Source organism: Macaca thibetana, chromosome 2, assembly GCF_024542745.1.
Source record: "Macaca thibetana thibetana isolate TM-01 chromosome 2, ASM2454274v1, whole genome shotgun sequence".
NCBI lineage: Eukaryota > Metazoa > Chordata > Mammalia > Primates > Cercopithecidae > Macaca > Macaca thibetana.
The window spans coordinates 32,218,726-32,238,577 of record NC_065579.1 but is presented as its reverse complement, the minus strand read 5'-3'; the positions used below and the strand labels follow the sequence as shown (position 1 = coordinate 32,238,577).

Below are 19,852 nucleotides of genomic sequence, written 5' to 3'. Positions count from 1 at the left end.
GGACTTTATTTAGAAAATCGATTCGAGCCTAATGGCAGCCTAGAGAAATGGAGATCTTCATCAGGACTATCAGATTATTGTAATGCTGCACTTACAACAAAAAACTTAGCTTTAGCCACGCAAAAAAAAAAAAAAAAGAAAGAAAAAAAAAAAGAAAATAGAGTGCAAGATCAAAAACACACCTGGTTAACTGATAGTACGACTCTTCCAATTTTCTTTGACATATCCATGCCATGGTTCCATTGAAACAATTTCTTACCTAAAATTATGTCCCTCGTCGTGATATTTTCTACTTAAAATGGAGGAATTCTTATAACTGTGATCTAACCGTCATAATGAGGCTAAAAAGGAAATCAAACTGCTCTTGCTTTGCATTCTCTTCAGTAGCTCCTTTCCCCTTTATTTCAACTCCAGCAGATAAAATAGAGATACCATTTGTCACCCAACCCCTCCTTATCAGTTCATTGAGGATGAATGAGTTAATGTCGTGAAAGCATTTGAGTTCTCCAAAACAAAGGTGTTGTGATAATATTACTAGAGTACTTTGTGACTACAAATTAGCTTTGTGAATAATTACCCATGTGCCATATCCAATCGAGTTCTATCTTAGTCTAGGAGTGTTAGGATTTACCCTCATTTATGAGTAAGCCTGTTAAGCACTATGGATGTTGAGCCAGGAATTAATATATCCCTCCTCTTTCCCCCAAATAATCTCTTCTCTAGGTTAAAGTTCTAGAATTTAAAAACACAATGAGAACCCGATTAGGAACATGGCAAAGATGATTTTTTGGGAGAATGTAAGTGTTTGAGAGTATGAATTTATGGACTGAATATGCATTTTAATAGATTTTGTGATTGAAGCTAATGAAACTTAGAAGGGCTCTTATGAAATTTTCTAATTAACAGTAATCAATGAAAATGTTTTATGGTGCACCATCTGCGTTATAGTAGGTATGGAGCTCTCCTTATAGATGATGCTTCACACGTCGCTGGGTTCTCACCCTTCTGCACCATGAACACCGTTTAACTTCTCTTGTGTCTCAGTTTCAACATTCGTAAAAAACTAAGCTTAACATTTCCTGGTGTACTCATCTTACACCGTCAGATAAGATAATGATATTAAAGGCTGTGGAAAACTCTGAAGGACCATTACACTATATTATTATGACAGCAACTACAGGGTACTTCAAAAAGTTTGTGGGAAAAAGAAGGGTTAAAATTAAAATGTAAACTTTATTTCTCAACATAAGATTTGTCAAGTTCAAGATGATAAGCAATGATACCAACCATTTAGTTCATCCTTAAAGAACTGAGGGTCCTGGGAATTTAATCATGTCAATGCAGTCTTTTTTATATTAATAATGTAATATTAATAACAGAAGAAAAATGCATGCCTTTTAAAGAATTGTTAAGATTAGGAAACAAAAATAAGTCAGAAGGAGCCAAATTAGGAGTATGAGGTGGATGCCTAACGGTTTTCCATCAAAATCCCAACAAAATTGCCCTTATTTGATGAGAGGAATGAGCAGGAGCAGCATTATGTTGGAGAAGGACTCTTTAGTGAAGCTTTGTCGAGCATTTTCCTGCTAAAGCTTTGTCTAACTTTCTCAACAACACTTTCATAATAAGCAGATGTTATTGTTCATTGTCCTGCTATAAAGTCAAGCAAAATGTGTTGAACATCCCAAAAGACTGTTGCCATGACCTTTGTTCTTGACTGATCTGCTTTTGCTTTGGCTGGACCCTTCCACCTCTTGGTAGCCATTGCTTTGATTGTGCTTTGTCTTCAGGATCATAATGGTAGGGCCATGTTTCATCTGTTAAAATTATTTGAAGGAGTGTAGGAGTGTTTTAGGGTCTCGACCCTACTCATTTAAAATTTCTGTTGAAAGCCTTTCTCTTGCCTGAAACTGATGGGGGCCCAATGGTTTGGGTACCCATTTAGTTGAAAGTTTGGTGAACTTTAATTTTTCAGTCAGAATTATGTAAGCTGAACCAATTGAGATGTCTGTGGTGTTGGCTCTTCTTCAATTAGGGTACAAACAAGATATTTTCCTCACAAATTGATGTGGTCTGCCACTGTGGGCTTTATGTTTGACATTGTCTTGTCCCTTCTTCAAATTAGTTATCCATTTGTAAACTGCTTATTTTTTTGGGGGGGTGGGCATTGTCCCCAAAAACTATTCATAAAGCATCAGTGATTTCCCCATTCTTCCACCCAAGCTTCACCATTAATTTGATGTTTGTTCTTGCCTCAGTTTGTTAACAGATTCATGTTGTTCTGATAGGGGCTCTTTTCAAACTGATGTCTTATCCTTCTTAGTGCTGCAAACTGTATCCTGTTCAGATACATTATAACAAGTTAATATTAAGTTTATGTTGGTGGAAAAAAATTGAAATCCAGCAAGACGCAGTGACTCATGGCTGTAATCCCAGCACTTTGGAAGGCCAAGACAGGTGGATCACTTGAGCCTGGGAGTTTGAGAACAGCCTGGCCAATGTGGCCAAAGCCTGTTTCTACTAAAAATACAAAAATTAGCCAGGTGTGGTGGCACGTGCCTGTAATACCAATAATTTGGGTGGCTGAGGCACAAGAATCACTTGAGCCTGGAGGCAGAAGTTGCAGTGAGCCAAGATGGCATCACTGCACTCCAATCTGGGCAATGGAGCAAGACTCTGTCTCAAAAAGGGGGAAAAAAAAAAAAAGGAATAATTAAAATCCATGCATATTTTTTCATAATACACATTTTCCATGAACTTTTTGAACACCCCTTGTACATTTTCATAGCTGCTGAAAAAAATAGGAAAAAAGTCTATACAACCAGGTGCAGTAGCTCATGCCTGTGATTCCAGCACTTTGGGAGGCCAAGGTGGGCAGATAACTTGAGGCCAGGAGTTTTGAGACCAACCTGGCCAACATGGTGAAACCCTATCTCTACTAAAAATACAAAAATGAACTGGGTGTGGTGGCACATGCCTGTAATCCCAGCTACTCAGGAGCCTGAGGCACGAGAATTGCTTGAACCTGGGAGGCGGAGGCTGCAGTGAGCTGAGATCGTGCCACTGCACTCCAGCCTGTGTGACATATGAGACTCTGTCTCAAAAAACAAAAAACAAAACAAAACAAAAAAAACTGCAGTTGAGCCAAAACAAGGTTCATGTTCAAATTCTAATTTTTAAAAAATCTTCATTATAAGGCTATTCCTGCTTACAATGAACTATTTACATATTAGGGAAATTCTTAGCACCAAAAAAATAAAAACCATATCATTGAAGCCAATGGGGCCAGGAACTTAATTGTTGCCAGTAATCAATCAATTTTTCTCTCTTGTTTTCCACACGTCTCTTTCTTTATTATTACAGCCAGTAGCTCCACTGACACACTTTAAGTACTCTGCAGTGATAAAAAGAAAAGAGTCAATATTCCTGATACATCTGAAGAAATGACTAATTGGTTGGACTAGACTCAGGTGCTCATGCCTCAGCCAATCACTACTGCAAGGTCTTGGAGCTGATGACAGTCTCCATTCAAAATGCACGTCCAAAATGATAGAAGGAAAGATATTATACAGATGTGACCACCAGGGTATTTGCTGTGAGCTAGGCTGCCACACCAAATTTTATTTACTGTTCTACTACTGTTTTTACTGTTGGGCACTTGCACAGCACCTTATATGCTTACTTCATTTAAATGTTTTATTAACCTTTTTATGTTGGGAACTGGAGCCCAAAGAAATTGTGTGTTCCCAAAGTTACCCAGCTAATCAATGGCAGAGCCTGGATGCATAAGGACCTTGAAAGCCAGAAGAGCAGCTTATGTGGTAGGAAATAGATATATATTTAAGGCTTTTTAGGCAGATAATCCCATCTTATGAAAATGCATGTAATAGACTAACAAAGCAGCAAAAGGGCGAAGCACAGTGGCTCACACCTGTAATCCCAGCACTTTGGGAGGCCAAGGAAGGAGGACTGCTTAAAGCCAGGAGTTCAAGACCATCCTGAGCAGCGTAGCAAGACCTCATCTCTACTAAGAATAAAAGTTATCTGGGCATGGTGGCACATATCCATAATCCTAGCTGCTTGGGAGGCTGAAGTGGGAGGATCCCTTGAGCCCAGAACTTCAAGGCTGAGCAATGAGCTGTGAATATCCCAGTGCATTCCAGCCAGGATGACAGAGCAAGACTGCATCAGAAAAGGAAAGGAAAGGAAAGGAAAGGAAGGGGAAGGGGAAGGGGAAGGGGAAGAGGAAGGGAGGGGAAGGGGAAGGGAAAGGGGAAGGGGAGGGGAGGGAGGGGGAGGGGGAGGGGGAGGGGAGGGGAGGGGAAAGGGGAGGGAAAAGGGGAGGGAAGGGAAGGGAGGGGAGGGGGAGGGGGAGGGGAGGGGGAGGGGGAAGGGGAGGGGAGGGGAGGGGGAAGGGGAAGGAAAGGGAAGGGAAGGGGAAGGAAAGGGGAAGGAAGGAAGGAAGGAAGGAAGCAAAGGTAAGTTCAGAGACCCAGAGGCTGGAAGTAGAAGGTCCAACATATATCTAAAAGAGTTTCAGGAGGAGAGAAGGAAGGAGAGGTCATCTCCAGAGATGATGTCTGAGAAATTTTCAGACTTGAAAAATGTGAGTTGTCAGATCAAAGGAGTACACTGTCTCAAGCAGAATAAATTTTAGAAATTGAGACCTGTACATAGTAGTGAAATTAAAGAATACCAAACATAACAAAATTATGTTAAAAGTTCCCACTGAGAAAAGTCAAATTACCCTAACAGAAATGACTTACCATCCTGTCAGCAGATTTGTCAGCAACAGTTGGTGACAGATGATGGAAAACATTTTCAAAGTGTTAACAGACCAAAACTGAGAAACTAGAATTCTATACCTAGCTAAACCATCTTTCAAGAGAAAGGACAAAATAAACACATTTTCAAAATTTAGGATGCACACGTACTCATTGAAAGAAGTCCTAGGGAATATACTCCAACAACAAAAAAGCTGAACCCTGAAGAAAAAAATAAACAATTTAGCAAATATCTTGGTTAATATGAATCAGTAGTGTGTTTTTATGTGCTAGTATTTTGGAATTTTAAAACCAGGTGAAATTAAAATATCTATTAAAATATGGTAGGTGATGGTAGGAGGGAGTTCTGAGCTAAAATATTCTAGAGTTATTTTATTCAAAGGCAATGAAATATTCCTTCACTTTAGACTTTAACAAGTTATTATATTGGTTAAGGTTCTTTGTTGTAAACAACAGAGTCCATGCAGGAATTTTAAAAATTTGTAACAAAATTATTGAGAGAGCTGGAAAAACAATCCTGAGCTAAACTTTTAGAAAAATGCGTGAAACCACGCCAGAACTAACTGGCATGCTGTTCCCATCAAGCTCCAAATATGAGGAGCTCAACTTTTCTTCATTTGCTCCTGCTCCCAGGATCAGTGTCAATTCTGTGTCTGGCACTTGATCTTGTAGTCAGGAGAGTAGTAACTGTCTGAAGAGCTTGTATCCTCACATTCCTTACATTTCCATGGGTACATCTAGTAAGTAGAGCCTATGTCACAGGCCTGCATTCCAACTTCATGAGAGGCAGGAAATTTGAGTTCTCAATTCTATCCTGGGTAGGTAGAACCTATAATCAGAAAAGTATCCCAAATATAGGAAGGTTAAACATTTAAAGGTATTCACCAGAATAAGAGAAATAGAATGTGGAACTTTCAAACCTATAGAGAAAAAACTTAGTTAATGGAATAGTAGGCAAAAGAGATAAAGAGAGGCAAATTAACAGCATGATAAATAGGCAATTCAAATGAGATTGTACAAGGAAGTCTAACGATTTTGTTAATCACAATAAATATAAATGGATCGACCTATCAATAAAAAAATAACAAACACAATCAGACTGGGTTTCTTAAAAAACCAGCTATTTGCAAGATATATGGTTAAAACATATCGCAAAAGTTTAAGGAAAGGATTTTAAAAGAACTGTATGCCAAGAAAATATTAATCAAAAAATTATTCATCTAATAACAATATCAGACATAAGAATTTAAGGCAAGAAGGATTTATAGGAATTAACAAGTAATATGTAGTCATAAAAGGAACTATCCACCAAAAAGATAAACAGCCACCATGTAGTCATGAACTTGTGTGCATTTAACCACTTTAAGCAAAATTTGCTGAAACTGTGTAGAGTAATTGGCAAATGCCCGATTAAAAACAGGCCAGGTGTGGTGGCTCATGCCTGTAATCCTAGCACTTTGGGAGGCCGAGGCTGGCAGAGCACTTGAGGTCAGGAGTTCAAGACCAGCCTGGCTGACAAGGCAAAACCCCCTCTCTACTAAAAGTACAAAAATTAGTTGGTGTGGTGGCACATGCCTGCCTGTAATCCCAACTGAAGGCTGAGGAAGAAGAATCACTTGAACCCAGGAGGTGGAGGTTGCAGTGAGCCAAGAGAAACAGACAAAAGGGTTGAATGCCATAAAATCAATAAGCTTGACATTATGTGAGAATATATGCACACACACATATGTAATCAGTAGTTCACACCACTCCCCCAAGACACTAAGTCCAGCCATCTTAGAGGTGAATTTTACCAAATGTGACCTTTTCTTTGTTTTGTTTCACAAATAGAAGCTAATATCAACTATGTTAACACCAAGATTCCTGATGCAGCAAATGCTTCTCAGATACCTTTTATTTCAGCCCAACCCTCTGACATCCAGGTACAGTTATTTTAAAAATAGGGCCATTCAGAACCATTTCATTTATTCAAAAGCTTTTTCAAGAGGATCTCTGCTTAAGTACTACAAGTATCTCTCTGCTGCTGACATCTTTTCTGTGGTTGAAGTCAATGAAAAATATAAATAATAGACTACATAAGAATAATATGCAACAATTGTATACATAGTATAATATAAACTCTAAAAAATAAACAAAAATAAGCAAACATCTATGAATAGGAAAAAATTAAAGACCAGAAGACAGTATACCGTAATATTAAATGAAATTATGTTTGACAGAAGTATGAGTCATTTATTCATTTATCTTTATTTTGCACGTTTAGTGAGAAATCATTAGTTTCCAAATATGTTGACATTTTATATAAACTTAAATTTTAATAATTATTTTGCCACATTGGAATAAAAAAAGACATGACACACAATGAAAATAACCATCAGAATGGTGAAAGAAATTCTCACTGTATCAATAAGTACATTGGTTATAAATGAACTAGACATCTCCACTAAAAGGCAGATATTATCAGACTGAATACAACAAGATATACACCTGAGATTCAAGGACATAAGTAGGTTGAAAGTGAAAGATGGAAAAGATACATTATGCAAACAGTAACCATAAGAGGTCTGGAGTGGCTACATTAATATCAAAATAGTAAACTAAACTCAAGAAATATTACTGGAGACATTTTGATAAGGAGTCAATACATCTAGAATAATAAATGTTATATAAGAACTGACCTCCAAAATAAACGGATGAAACAAATTCACCGATAGTAGAGATTTCATTTAAAAAACCCCATTTATAATATCAAACAAAAATACTTAGGAATAAATTTAACCAAAGAGGTGAAAGACTTATATGCTGAAAACTATAAAACATCATGAAAGAAATTGAAGAAGACACAAATAAATGGAAAGATATATTGTGCATGTGAATCAGAAGAATGAATATTATTAAAATGTTCATACTATTCAAAGCAATATACATATGTAATGCAATCTCTATCAAAATCCTGATGGCATTCTTCATAGAAATAGAAAACAATCCTAAAATTTGTAAAGAAAAAGAGAAAAACAAAACTGGAGGCATCACACTTCCTGATTTAAAATTACATTACAAAGCTATAGTAATGAAAATATTATGGTACTGGCATAAAGACAGACACATAGACGAGTGGAACAGAATACTCCAGAAATAAATCCAAACATACATGATTAATTCTCAACAAGGGCACCAAGAGGACATAATGGGGAAGGGATGATCTCTTCAGTAAATGGTGCTGGGGAAACTGGATTTTCACATGCAAAAAATGAAATTGGACCCTTTTACCATGCACAGAAATCAGCTTAAAATGGGTAAATGATCTGAACATAAGACCTGAAACCATAAAAGTCCTAGAAGAAAACATAAGGAAAAAGCTGCTTGATACGGCCTTGGCAATAATTTTTTGGACATCACACCAAAAGCTTGGGCTACAAAAGCAAAAATAAATAAATGGAGCTATATCAAACTAAAATGCTTCTGTACAGCAAAGGAAACAAACAAGAAAATGAAAAGGCAACCTACAGATGGAGAAAAAAATATTTACAAACCATATCTCTGCTGAGGGGCTAATATCTAAACTTCAGAACTTACACAACTCAATAGCAAGAAAACATATAAGCTGATATAAAAGGGCAAAGGACCTGTTTCTCCAAAGATGACACAAACATGGCTAATAGGTATATGAAAAGATGTTGAACACCACTAATTATCAGGGAAATCAAAGCTACTACGAGTTACCACCTCACATCAATTAGGATAGCTGTTATCAAAAAGACAGGAGGTAAGTATTGGCAAGTGTGTGGAGAAAAGGGAACCCTTGTACACTTTCGGTGGGAATGTAGATTGTTGCAGCCATTATGGAAAACAGTATAGAAGTTCATAAACAGAAATAGAAGTACCACATGACCCGGAAATCCCCTTTCTGGTTATATACTCAAATCCCTGCAAAGATATCTGCACTCCCATGTTCTTTGTGGCATTATTCAGAACAGCCAAGATTTGACAACAACCTAAGTGTCTGTCAGTGGATGAATGAATAAAGAAAATGTGTTATATATACTCACACAGTGGAATATTATTCAGTCTTATAAAAGGAGGGATCCTGGCCAGGCACAGTGGCTCACGCCTGTAATCTCAGCACTTTGGGAGGTCAAGGTGGGCAGATCACAAGATCAGGAGTTCAAGACCAGCCTGGCCAACATAGTGAAACCCCCCGTCTCTACTAAAAATGTAAAAAGAAATTAGCCGGGCATGGTGCTGGGCACCTGTAGACCCAGCTACTTGGGAGGCTGAGGCAGGAGAATTTCTTGAACCTGAGAGGCAGAGGTTGCAGTGAGTCAAGATCGTGCCACTGCACTCCAGCCTGGACAACACAGCGAGACTGTCTTAAAAAAAAAAAAAAAAGAGGGATCCTGCTGTTTGCCACAGTATGGATGAACCTGGAAGATATTAGGCTAAGAGAAATAAACCAGACACAGAAAGAAAAATATTGTATGATCTCATTAATATACAGAATCTTTTAAAAATTTCAAGTATACAGAGATACAGACTAAACAGTGGTTATTAGGAGAAAGGTGGGAAGAGAGAAAATGGAAGATATAGTTCAAATGATATAACGCTGTACGATGAATAAGTCTAGAGATCTAATGTACAAAATGAGGACTATAGCTGATAGTTGTGTATTGCATTGGAGATGTTTGCTAAATGAGTAGACCATAGCTGCTCTTGCCACACAAAATGTGAGTGCCACACACTATGTGAGATGATGGATATGTTAATTTGCTTCACTATAGGAACTATTTTATTATCTATATGTATTTTGCAAAATCATATTATATACTTTAAATATACACAATAAGAATTATTTTAAAAATATTTCAGTGCCCCACTTTCAATAATTGATAAAAACAAAGACTTTAACAACACTATCAATTAACTGATATTTATAAAACACTCCACTGAATGACTTCAGAGTACCCATTCTTTTCAAGTGCACATGTAACATTCTCCAGGATAGACTATGTAATAGAGCCCAAAACAAGTCTCAATAAAATTTGTAAAAAGGTTGTAATTGTACAAAGCACGTGCTCTGACCACGATGGAATTTAGAGATCTGTAAGAGAAAGAAACCTGAGAAAACATCAAATATTTGGAAATTAAACAACACACTTCTAAATAACCCATGAGTCAAAGAAATCACAAGGGAAATTAAGTTTTACTGAATGAAAACAAACATACAACATCAAAATCTATGGGATATATCTAAAGTAGTACTTAGAAATAAATATAACTTCGATACCTATATCAGAAAAGAAGAAAAGACAAATGAAAAACATAAGCTTCCATCTTAAGAAACTAGAAAACAAAGAGCAAGCTAAGCCCAAGACAAGCAGAAGGAATAAAATAATAAATATTAGAGCAGAAAAACAATAGATAAAAAATTTTAATCCCTAAAAGATTTTTATTTCAAAAGATCAACAAAATTGACAAACCCTTAACTAGACTGACCAAGAAAACATTACTAATTACCAGAATCAAGAATGAAAGAGGAGTAAAGCACCAAAAAACTCCACGTGATCTTCTCAATAAAGTAGGAAGAGCCAGCAAAGGAGACTGGGATAAGAGAAACCAGAAACCAAGAGAGAATGTATTTCAATGAGAGAGTGGTCAACTGGTTGAGTGTTGCTAATTCCTTTAAAAGAAAAGGAGAATTGACCTTTGGATTAGGCCATGTGAAGTTTGTTGACAACCTTAGGAAGTATTTTGAGAAAATAGCATAAATAAAAATCTAATTGGAATGACTTGGAACAGAACTCATTGTAAGAAGTGAAGAAGTGGAAAAAATGAATACAGACAACTCTTCCAAGAGGTTTTGTTTAAATTAAGGACAGCAGAGATTTGGAGTGGTAGGGAGAGAGATGAGATGCCTAAGGGAAGTTATTTTTGTCTTTTAAGATGGGAGATATTGTATGTATAGACTGAGGAGTAATTGAAAGTTAAAAGGGGGAAAAGTTGGTGATGCAAGAGAGAGTAGATACCTGCAGGCACAAAGTCCTTAAGAAGGCAGGAGGAAATGAGATGTAGTTCAAAAGTAAAACATGTCAGGAACTCTGAAGGGTCTGAGATTTTATTGTATTTGTAAGCCAACAAGTTAGCCTGCCACTATTTCATGGATGCTCAGCAAACGGGAAACTCCTGGGTCAAAGACAGAGGCTTTGATTTCTCACACCACCAGTTCCCTGCACCCCAATTCCTCAGATCAATGTGAAGAGGGCCAGGTGACACCTGCATATGCAATGAGTTGCACTACAAGTGAGGAAGTCTGAACTTAGGGAACCTGAATCTTTTATATTGGGCAATAAAGGTGTGTACCCTTTGCTCCAGACACATTGTTTTTATTATATTGAACAGTAAACATTCTTGCTGTTTGTTCCAGAGGCAGACACTATCTCTATCTTCCAGGGCTATGAAACATTCAATCCTTGATTACATAGTCTGGAACAAGGAAATGTGAGAGACTCTTAGAGAATTGTCTCTCAACGGAGTTTAGCCTTTAGTAAGAGCTAAATACTAAATTTAGCACCATTTTAAATGGTGGAGGTTGAGGGATGGGGAAGATAGATTATTGGAAAAGATTCTAGTACCTCTTTTCTGCTTACTTTTATTTTTTTCCCTAGCAAATCAATAGATGAAGGTATCAGGTAAAATTGAGGAGTGGGCATCAAGAGTATATGGTTTAAAGAGAGAGAAAGCTGTCTAGAAAAGGAGAGGGTTGGCCAAGGAAATGTAGAATTATTGGGCACTGCTGAAGACACTCCTATAGTTTGTGATCATAAATTTAACCAGTCAGCACAATTGCAACTGTTTTATCAGGGTTCATATCATGCTTTAGTGCAGTGAAAGATCAAGCAGAGAGTTGGCTTTAACCAATATTGGAATTTTTTTTTTTTTAGGACAGTATGATGGAGAAAGAATGTGGTAAGGGCCTTAGGGGTATACACTGACAAACCCTTAACTAGGATGATTACAGTAATGGACCATGGAATCTAGGCTGGATAAAGAGGAGAGTGAGGAAAGGAAGGCCCATGAAAAATTGATGAGGCCAAAGGATCAGAGTTCCTGATGGGATTAAAGAAGAGTTAGAGTGGGTGTATTAGAATAAGTGAACTAGGAAGACAGAAGGAGGTAGTCAAATAATGGAATGCCTAAAATCAAGGTTTTAGAGTAATAGTACGTGAGCATGGAAGTGGGTAGCTAAGGTGGAGTGGAGAAAAAGATCATGAGAGGTGAGGAGTCAAGAAACTGAGTGACCAGAGTGTCAGATGTATCGTTTAGTGCTTGTTGAAGTCACCAAGAATAACAAGTCACAGTGGAAAGACAGGGACCTGTATGCTAAAATTTTGAATGAATGAGAGGAAATGACTGAAAGGTCAGCAGATGATTGCAACATAGAGGGGGTGGCAGGTGCCATGGACTGATGGCAAACTATTCCTTTATTTAATAAATATTTATTTACATGTGGCCAACTAATTACTGTGGGAAGAACAGCTTATCACATCCTCAAGGATTACATACTAATTGGAAGATAATACACTCCTCCATCAAAAGCGAAACACTAAGGCAAACATTGCAGTATAGTGAGGCAGAAAGACCACTTGCCTAAGGGTCAGAAAATCCGATTTCTATTATAAGTTCCAGGTTTGTCAATAATTAGCTATGAGCCTGGGTAAATCAATTAACCTCATCAGGCCTCAGTCTCCACATTTGGATACAGATGAGATGATTCTCAAGCTTCCGCAGAGCCTAACATTTCATAATTCTGTGAAATAAAATAATAGCTATTTCACACGGAAATTGGGGAGAATAAATAAGCACAAGTGTCCAGATTTTACAGACAGAAGAACGTGAACCATGAAGGGCTACATAATTTGTCCAGCATCAGAATATAAAGTCAGGTTCATTGTTGTTTGTGTTAGATCATATAATGCAGAGCAGATGGCCTAATCTGTGTTTGCTTTTGTCCACTTTCCTAAATTTTTGTTTGTCTTTCCATTATCTCTACTTGGTTCTAGCTAGGTCACAATTGCTTATGTCAAAGGAACAAAGAAAATACCACAAGAATCCGTAACTATAACAATATTGTTTAACACAACTTTGAATACATTTTTACAGGAAGCAAAGAAGTGTGTTGCCCTCCAGGAAATGTGTGTTGCTCTGATGTAATTAGGCTGACATACATTTCCCTGGTAGCCAATATAAGGAATGGGTCCACTAACCCTTGACATCGGAAAATTTCGGGGTTGGATTAGATGTCAAGGTTGGGAAGGATATTATTTGGGTAAAAGGGTTCATTAACAGTTTTTCCACTATAATGAGTTTTTCCTTTATAGCTGTGATGTTACTCCCGTATTTTTGAACATGTAAAAGCATATTCAGTGATACTTTGAGATCCAACTATATGCTAGGTACTTACTGTAAGGCCTAGTGGCATTGTGGAGCGCAGGATAGCTAAGGTATCTGTCCTATCTCCTTTTGTTAATATATACTGAATGGCGAAGATAGACATGAACAAGAAAATGAATAAATAAGATATTTTTTCAGAACATGATCAACGTTTGAAGAATATAAAACAGAGTAACAAGATGTCTCTTACCATGTTTTGCATTTCCCCCATTTGGAAAATAAGTACCACGAGCGTTAGGACCTTGTCTGTTATATTTATCAATGTACCCACTGTGCCTTGGTTAGTGAGTTTTGGTTGTGGGCTTCTTTAGATAGGATAGTCAGGAAAGGTATCTGTAAGGTACCCTGAATGCTGAGAAGTAGAAAATAAGGAGTTTTCAGCCAAAGATCTGGAGAAGCAGCATTCTGGGGAAGGGCAATGTAAAATTCCCAAGGAAGCAACAAGTTCAGCATGTTTAAGAAACATAAGAAAGGTCCGTGTGGCTGGAAAATTGTAAGGGTAGAAGTTTGAATTTTGATTTAATTACTATGATAAGTCATTATAGATTTTTTTTTTCTTTTCTTTTCTGGCCATGTTTTCTTCCTCTAATTTTATTTCCTTTTTTTTCTAAAGAGTTTTAGTCAGGGATTTTAAGTGACCGTATATTTAAAAGTTTCCCCAGACAGTTTTGTAGGGAATAGAGTGAGAATAGCATGAGAGGAAGCAAGAGATCAGTTAGGAGATGAGTGTTGATGGTGGGCTGGTGCAGGGGAAGAAGTATTGAGCAGTAATTGAGTTTGAGATATATTCTAGTAGGCTGGGTGTGGTGGTGCTTTGGGAGGCCCAGGTGGAAGGATAGCTTGAGGCTAGGAGTTTGACAGTTTGAGAGATATATTCAAAGGATAGAACAACAGGATTGTTCAGCTGCTGTTCTTCAACTGTTGTTCAACAGCTGATTGGATATGGAGTGAGAGAAAAAACAAGCAAGACTCCATTGCTTTGGTCTGAGTAATTTGGTGGTAGTAGTGCCACTAACAAGGAAACTGGGAAAGGAGCAGAGTTTTTCTACGGAGAATCAAGCAGTTGGTTTTATCCACGTGAAGCTTACAGTGCCTGTTAGATCTCCAAATGGAAGTGTAGATAAAATGGTTGATATGAGTATGGCAAGATGTCAGAACTGAAGATATTACCCTTCTGTGAGTCACTGGCATTTAGATGCTATGTAAAGCCACAAGACTGAGTGAGCTCATCAAGGGAGAGCATGTCAATATGAGCAGCAAGGACTAACCCTTGAACATTTTTGCCTTTGAAAAATACAATATTTTATAGACTAGAAGTACATTATTTACCAGGTAAATCAGCCAGTTTTAAAAACCCACTTTGTCTTCCTCTCTCAGCAAGTAGTGGGAGGCCATCTTAGAAGGAAGCTATCCTGGTGAGAAGCTCTAATCACACCAGCCCCTGGGACTTGCCAGTATGTCATCAGATACACAACGAAAGGCTCTGGTTCCCCTATGCCTCCCTCTCTCTCATCATAAGTCTTCCCTGACTCCCCCAGGCCACAGTGATCCCTCCTTCTCCTAACTCTTCTTCCTCGTTACTTTCTGGACCTTTACAGACATTCCTCCTGGTGGTGTAGCTACTTATACAGAACAGATGCTCTAATATGTGTGTGTTTACCTCTCTTTATACAAAGTTTGTATTTGTCTTCTTGTTATCTCTAACTAGGCAATGATTGCCTTTTACCCCCACTTTCAACAACATTATAATTTCCTCAAGGGCAGGATATTCTTATATATCTTTCTATCCCTTACCATGGTCTGTATTTCCCCATTTGGAATGTAAATACCACAAGAGCTAGGATTTGTCTGTTATGTTCATCACTGTACTCTTTGAGTCTGAAACAGTATTCTTGAATAAACACAAATAGAATAAAGGAATATAAAAGCTGCTGATAGTTGTCTAGATAGATGATTAAGTGCCCTGCCTAAAAGCAAGACCTTCACCCTTTTCCTTGGTAGACATAACCTCCACTTTTGGTCCCTTTTTTAACACCACCCTATGCAGAAGTGTTTCACTTCATATCACCTTTATGGACTCTTTCCACAGTTTCTGCTGATACTCAAGTAGATAAGAATAGGACATATATTTATGGCCTATATAATGCATATATGTAGTTGGGATCTGTGGTAGATTATCTGCAAAGATGACCATTAACAATTTCTTTCATCTTTGTATGTGTACATTGCTCTTCCCAACAAGAGATGGAGTCTGTTTCCTCTCCCCTTAAATATAGATGGCCATGTGAATAGCTTTGGCTAATAGAATTCAGTAGAAGGGATGTTACCTAACTTTGGGGCTTGGGCCTTAAGAGGCCTTTCAACTTCCAGTTTTGCTGTCCTGAGATCTGAACACCATGTTTAAGAAGCTTGGCCTTCTGGATGATGTAAGACCACATGGAGAGAGAGAAGTGTACCTAGCACCCAACTATTCCAGCCACTGCAAGTGAGGTACAAAACAGGTGAATAAAGCCATCTTGTATTCTCTAGGTCTAGCCAAACTATCCCAGCTTCCTCTGGAGTCATGAAGCAGCCACCCCATGAAGCACAGACAAGCCATTCTTGATGAGTCCCACCCTAGTTGCACAATCATGACAAATAATAAATGGTAGTTGTTGTTTTAAGCCATACTTTTGGGGATGATTTGTTATATAGCAGTAGATAACTGAAATAGGATCTGTTTCAGGATTTCTTTTATGACAAAATTTCCAGAAATACATTGCATTTAAAAGAAGCACTTCTACAATTTGTAGCAAAATTATGATGCAATTATCTTTTGTCCCAGCAGTCTTCCTTCTAGGATTCTATCCCAAAGATACTCTGGCAAAAATACAAAGAGACATACTGGCTATTCATTGCAATACTACCTAAAATAGCAACAAACTTTAAACAATTCAAATGTCTATCAGCAGGGGACTCGTTGAATATGTTATGTAATGTCTACATGATGAAGTAATATGCAGCTATAAAAAAGGAATGAGGAGCACCTCTGTAAACTGCCATAGAGTAATCACCAAGGTATAAAGTTGAATGAAAAAAGCATGGCACAGAAAATTATGTATGGTATGATATGCCATTGTTTAACTTTCTTTTTTTTTTTTTTTTTTTTTAGACTGAGTCTCACTCTGTCACCAGGCTGGAGTGCAGTGGTGCGATCTCCACTCACTGCAATCTCCACCTTGTGGGTTCAAGCGACTCCCCTGTCTCAGCCTCCCAAGTAGCTGGGACTACAGGCGCACACCACCACTCCTAGCTAATTTTTTGTATTTTTAGTAGAAACAGGGTTTCACCATGTCGGCCAGGATGGTCTTGATGTCCTGATCTCGTGATCCACCCACCTTGGCCTCCCAAAGTGCTGTGATTACAGACGTGAGCTACTGTGCCCAGCCATTTAGCTTATTTTTTAAAGAAAAGATAGAATATAAAAACTTTAGGCTGGGCGTGGTGGCTCACACCTGTAATCCCAGCACTTTGGGAGGCTGAGGCGGGTGGATCACCTGAGGTCAGGAGTTTGAGAACAGCCTAGCCAACATGGTGAAACCCCATCTCCACTAAAAATAAAAAATTAGCCAGGCGTGGTGGCAGATGCCTGTAATCCTAGCTACTTGGGAGGCTGAGGTAGGAGAATCGCTTGAACCCGGGAGGCAGAAGTTGCAGTGAGCCGAGATTGTGCCATTGCACTCCAGACTGGGTGACAGTGAGAGACTCTGTCTCAAAAAAAAAAAAAAAAAAAAAAAAACCTTTAAAAGAAGTTATTACCTTAAGAGGAGAGAGGGGATTGCGTAAATGATAACACAGAAATGTAATCGTAAAACTAGACTGCCCACGCCCCCGGCCCGCCCAGCCTGCAGCAGCAGCAACAGCAGCAGCGGGTGGCCGCGCAGGTGTTTATGTCGGGTCTCGGGGTCTGGCAGCAGCATTCGGACTACCTGATCAGCGGCAGCACCAGCTGTGTGCCCAAGGATGGGCTCACTGTGCAGCAGCTCTTTGCCAGCACCAACAGCCTCACCTACAAGGGCTTCCTGATTCTCCCAGGATTCACAGACTTTATAGCTGATGAGGTGGACCTGACCTCAGCCCTGACCCGGAAGGTCACGCTGAAGACGCAGCTGATCTCCTCCCCCATGGACATTGTGACAGAGGCTGACATGGCCATCGCGATGGCTCTGATGGGAGGTATTGGTTTCATTCACCACAAGTGCACCCCAGAGTTTCAGGCCAAGGAGGTGCAGAAGATCAAGAAGTTTGAACAGGCAGGCCATGGTGCTGAGCCCCTCGCACACTGTGGGTGATGTGCTGGAGGCCAAGATGTCGCATGGCTTCTCTGGCATCATCACCGAGATGGGCACCATGGGCAGCAAGTTGGTGGGCATCGTCACTTCTCGAGACATTGACTTTCTTGCTGAGAAGGACCACACCACCCTCCTCAGTGAGGTGATGACGCCAAGGATTGAGCTGCTGGTGGCTCCAGCAGGCGTGACATTGAAAGAGGCAAAAGAGATACTGAAATGTAGCAAGAAAGGGAAGCTGCGTATTGTCAATGATTGAGATGAGCTGGTGTTCATCATCGCCTGCACTGACCTGAAGAAGAACCGAGACTACTTTCTGGCCTCCAAAGATTCCCCCAAGCAGCTGCTGTGCGGGGCAGCTGTGGGCACCCGTGATGATGACAAACACCACCTGGACCTGCTCACCCAGGTGTCCCCACCTCCAGGTGATTGGGGGGAACGTGGTGACAGTAGCCCAGGCCAAGAACTGACGCTGGTGTGGACGGGCTACATGTGGGCATGGGCTGCGGCTCCATCTACATCACCCAGGAAGTGATGGCCTGTGGTTGGCCCCAGGGCACTGCTGTGTACAAGGTGGCCGAGTATGCCCAGCACGTTGGTGTGCCCATCAGAGCCAATGATGGCATCCAGACCATGGGGCCTGCGGTCAAGGCCCTGGCCCTTGGAGCCTCCATAGTGGTGATGGGCTCCCTGCTGGCCGCCACCACAGAGGCCCCTGGCATGTGCTTCTTCTCAGATGGGCTGCGGCTCAAGAAGTACCGTGGCATGGGCTCACTGGATGCCATGGGGAAGAGCAGCAGCAGCCAGAAACGATACTTCAGTGAGGGGGATAAGATGAAGATCGCGCAGGGTGTCTCAGACTCCATCCAGGACAAAGGGTCCATTCAGCAGTTTGTGCCCTACCTCATAGCGGGCATCCAGCATGGCTGCCAGGATAGCGGAGCCCACAGCCTGTCTGCCCTTCGGTCCATGATGTACTCAGGAGAGCTCAAGTTTGAGAAGTGGACCATGTGGGCCCAGATCGAGGGTGGCATCCACGGCCTGCAGTCTTACGAGAAGCGGCTGTACTGAGGACAGCGGTGGAGGCTGAGGTGATGGAGGGGGCGCACCCCAGTGTCCACCTTCAGGCACAACCTCCCTCCATAACTGAGTGGTCCACAGGTTTGCCCTACAGGTTCCCCAGCTGCTTTCCAGGGAGAGAGGAGGGGAAGTCCTGAGGGGTCTGCGGCCCCTTGCTCAGTATCCCCTACAGAGTCAGGACTTTTCCCTGGGCCGGGCTGCCCTGGGAGCCCCCTGAGCCCAGCCAGCCAGGGTCTCAGGCCCTGTGCCTGCCTCAGGTCTTTCAGCCTGCTCCAGCCCAGCCCCCACCCTAAGGGCAGGCAGCCCCTCCTGGCTTTTTCCATAGAGCACCTCCCAGCCCCCATCCCCCCAGGAAATGGTGCTCTGCTGGCCCTACCTCTGGCCCTTCCCAGGCCGCTGCTCTCTCAGCCATGAGCTCTCACTTCTGAGCTCTTGACCTAGGCCAAGGGGAGGTCTCTGCCCCCTTCCCCAGCCCTGGGCTACCCTTGCATCCTGCTCCTTAGGTAGTTCCCCTGTCCCTGGCCCTGGGGAGGAGGCTGCCCTGGTCATGGCCGCCTGCCTGTCATTCCTGACTCACCACCCTTCCCAGGTGTACCATTTCTGCCTTCTCCTCAGCTTCAGTTGAAGGCTTTAACTTTGCACACTTTGGGATCACAGTTGCATCATTGTGTATTAAATAATCGGAATAAATCAAGCAGGTCTCAACGCCTCCACCAAAAACAAAACAAAAACCAAAACAAAAACTCTAGACTGTGGGAAACTATAGCACAAATAACCTAGTTTCTTCTACAAGTAAAATTTAAAGAAAACAAAAAGGGATGGAATGGGAACCTTGTGATTAAAAAAAGGAACTTAAGGGGCATTCCAACCAATTGCAATTTATGAACCAATTTGTATTCCAATTTCAATAAATAAACTGAAAAAGTTTATGAGATGGTGGGGAAATTTAAACACTGGTTGGATATACAGTGCTACTAAGGAATTATTATTTAGGTATGATAATGATAGTATGGTTATATTTTTAAAAGAAGGTTTATATATTAGATACACACTGAGGTTTTTATGGATGAAATGATATTACACCAGGACCTGAAGAAGAACCGAGACTACTTTCTGGCCTCCAAAGATTCCCCCAAGCAGCTGCTGTGCGGGGCAGTTATGGATAAAACAGGATTGGCCATGAGTTGGTAATTAATTAATCTGGATGACTGG

At 40.3% G+C, this 19,852-nt stretch overlaps 1 pseudogene; it reads left to right on the top strand.

Annotated features, from left to right (window-relative positions):
• Nucleotides 1-16,718: 16,718 nt before the first annotated feature.
• On the top strand, nt 16,719-19,044 carry LOC126946803 (inosine-5'-monophosphate dehydrogenase 1-like; annotated as a pseudogene).
• Nucleotides 19,045-19,852: the final 808 nt, after the last annotated feature.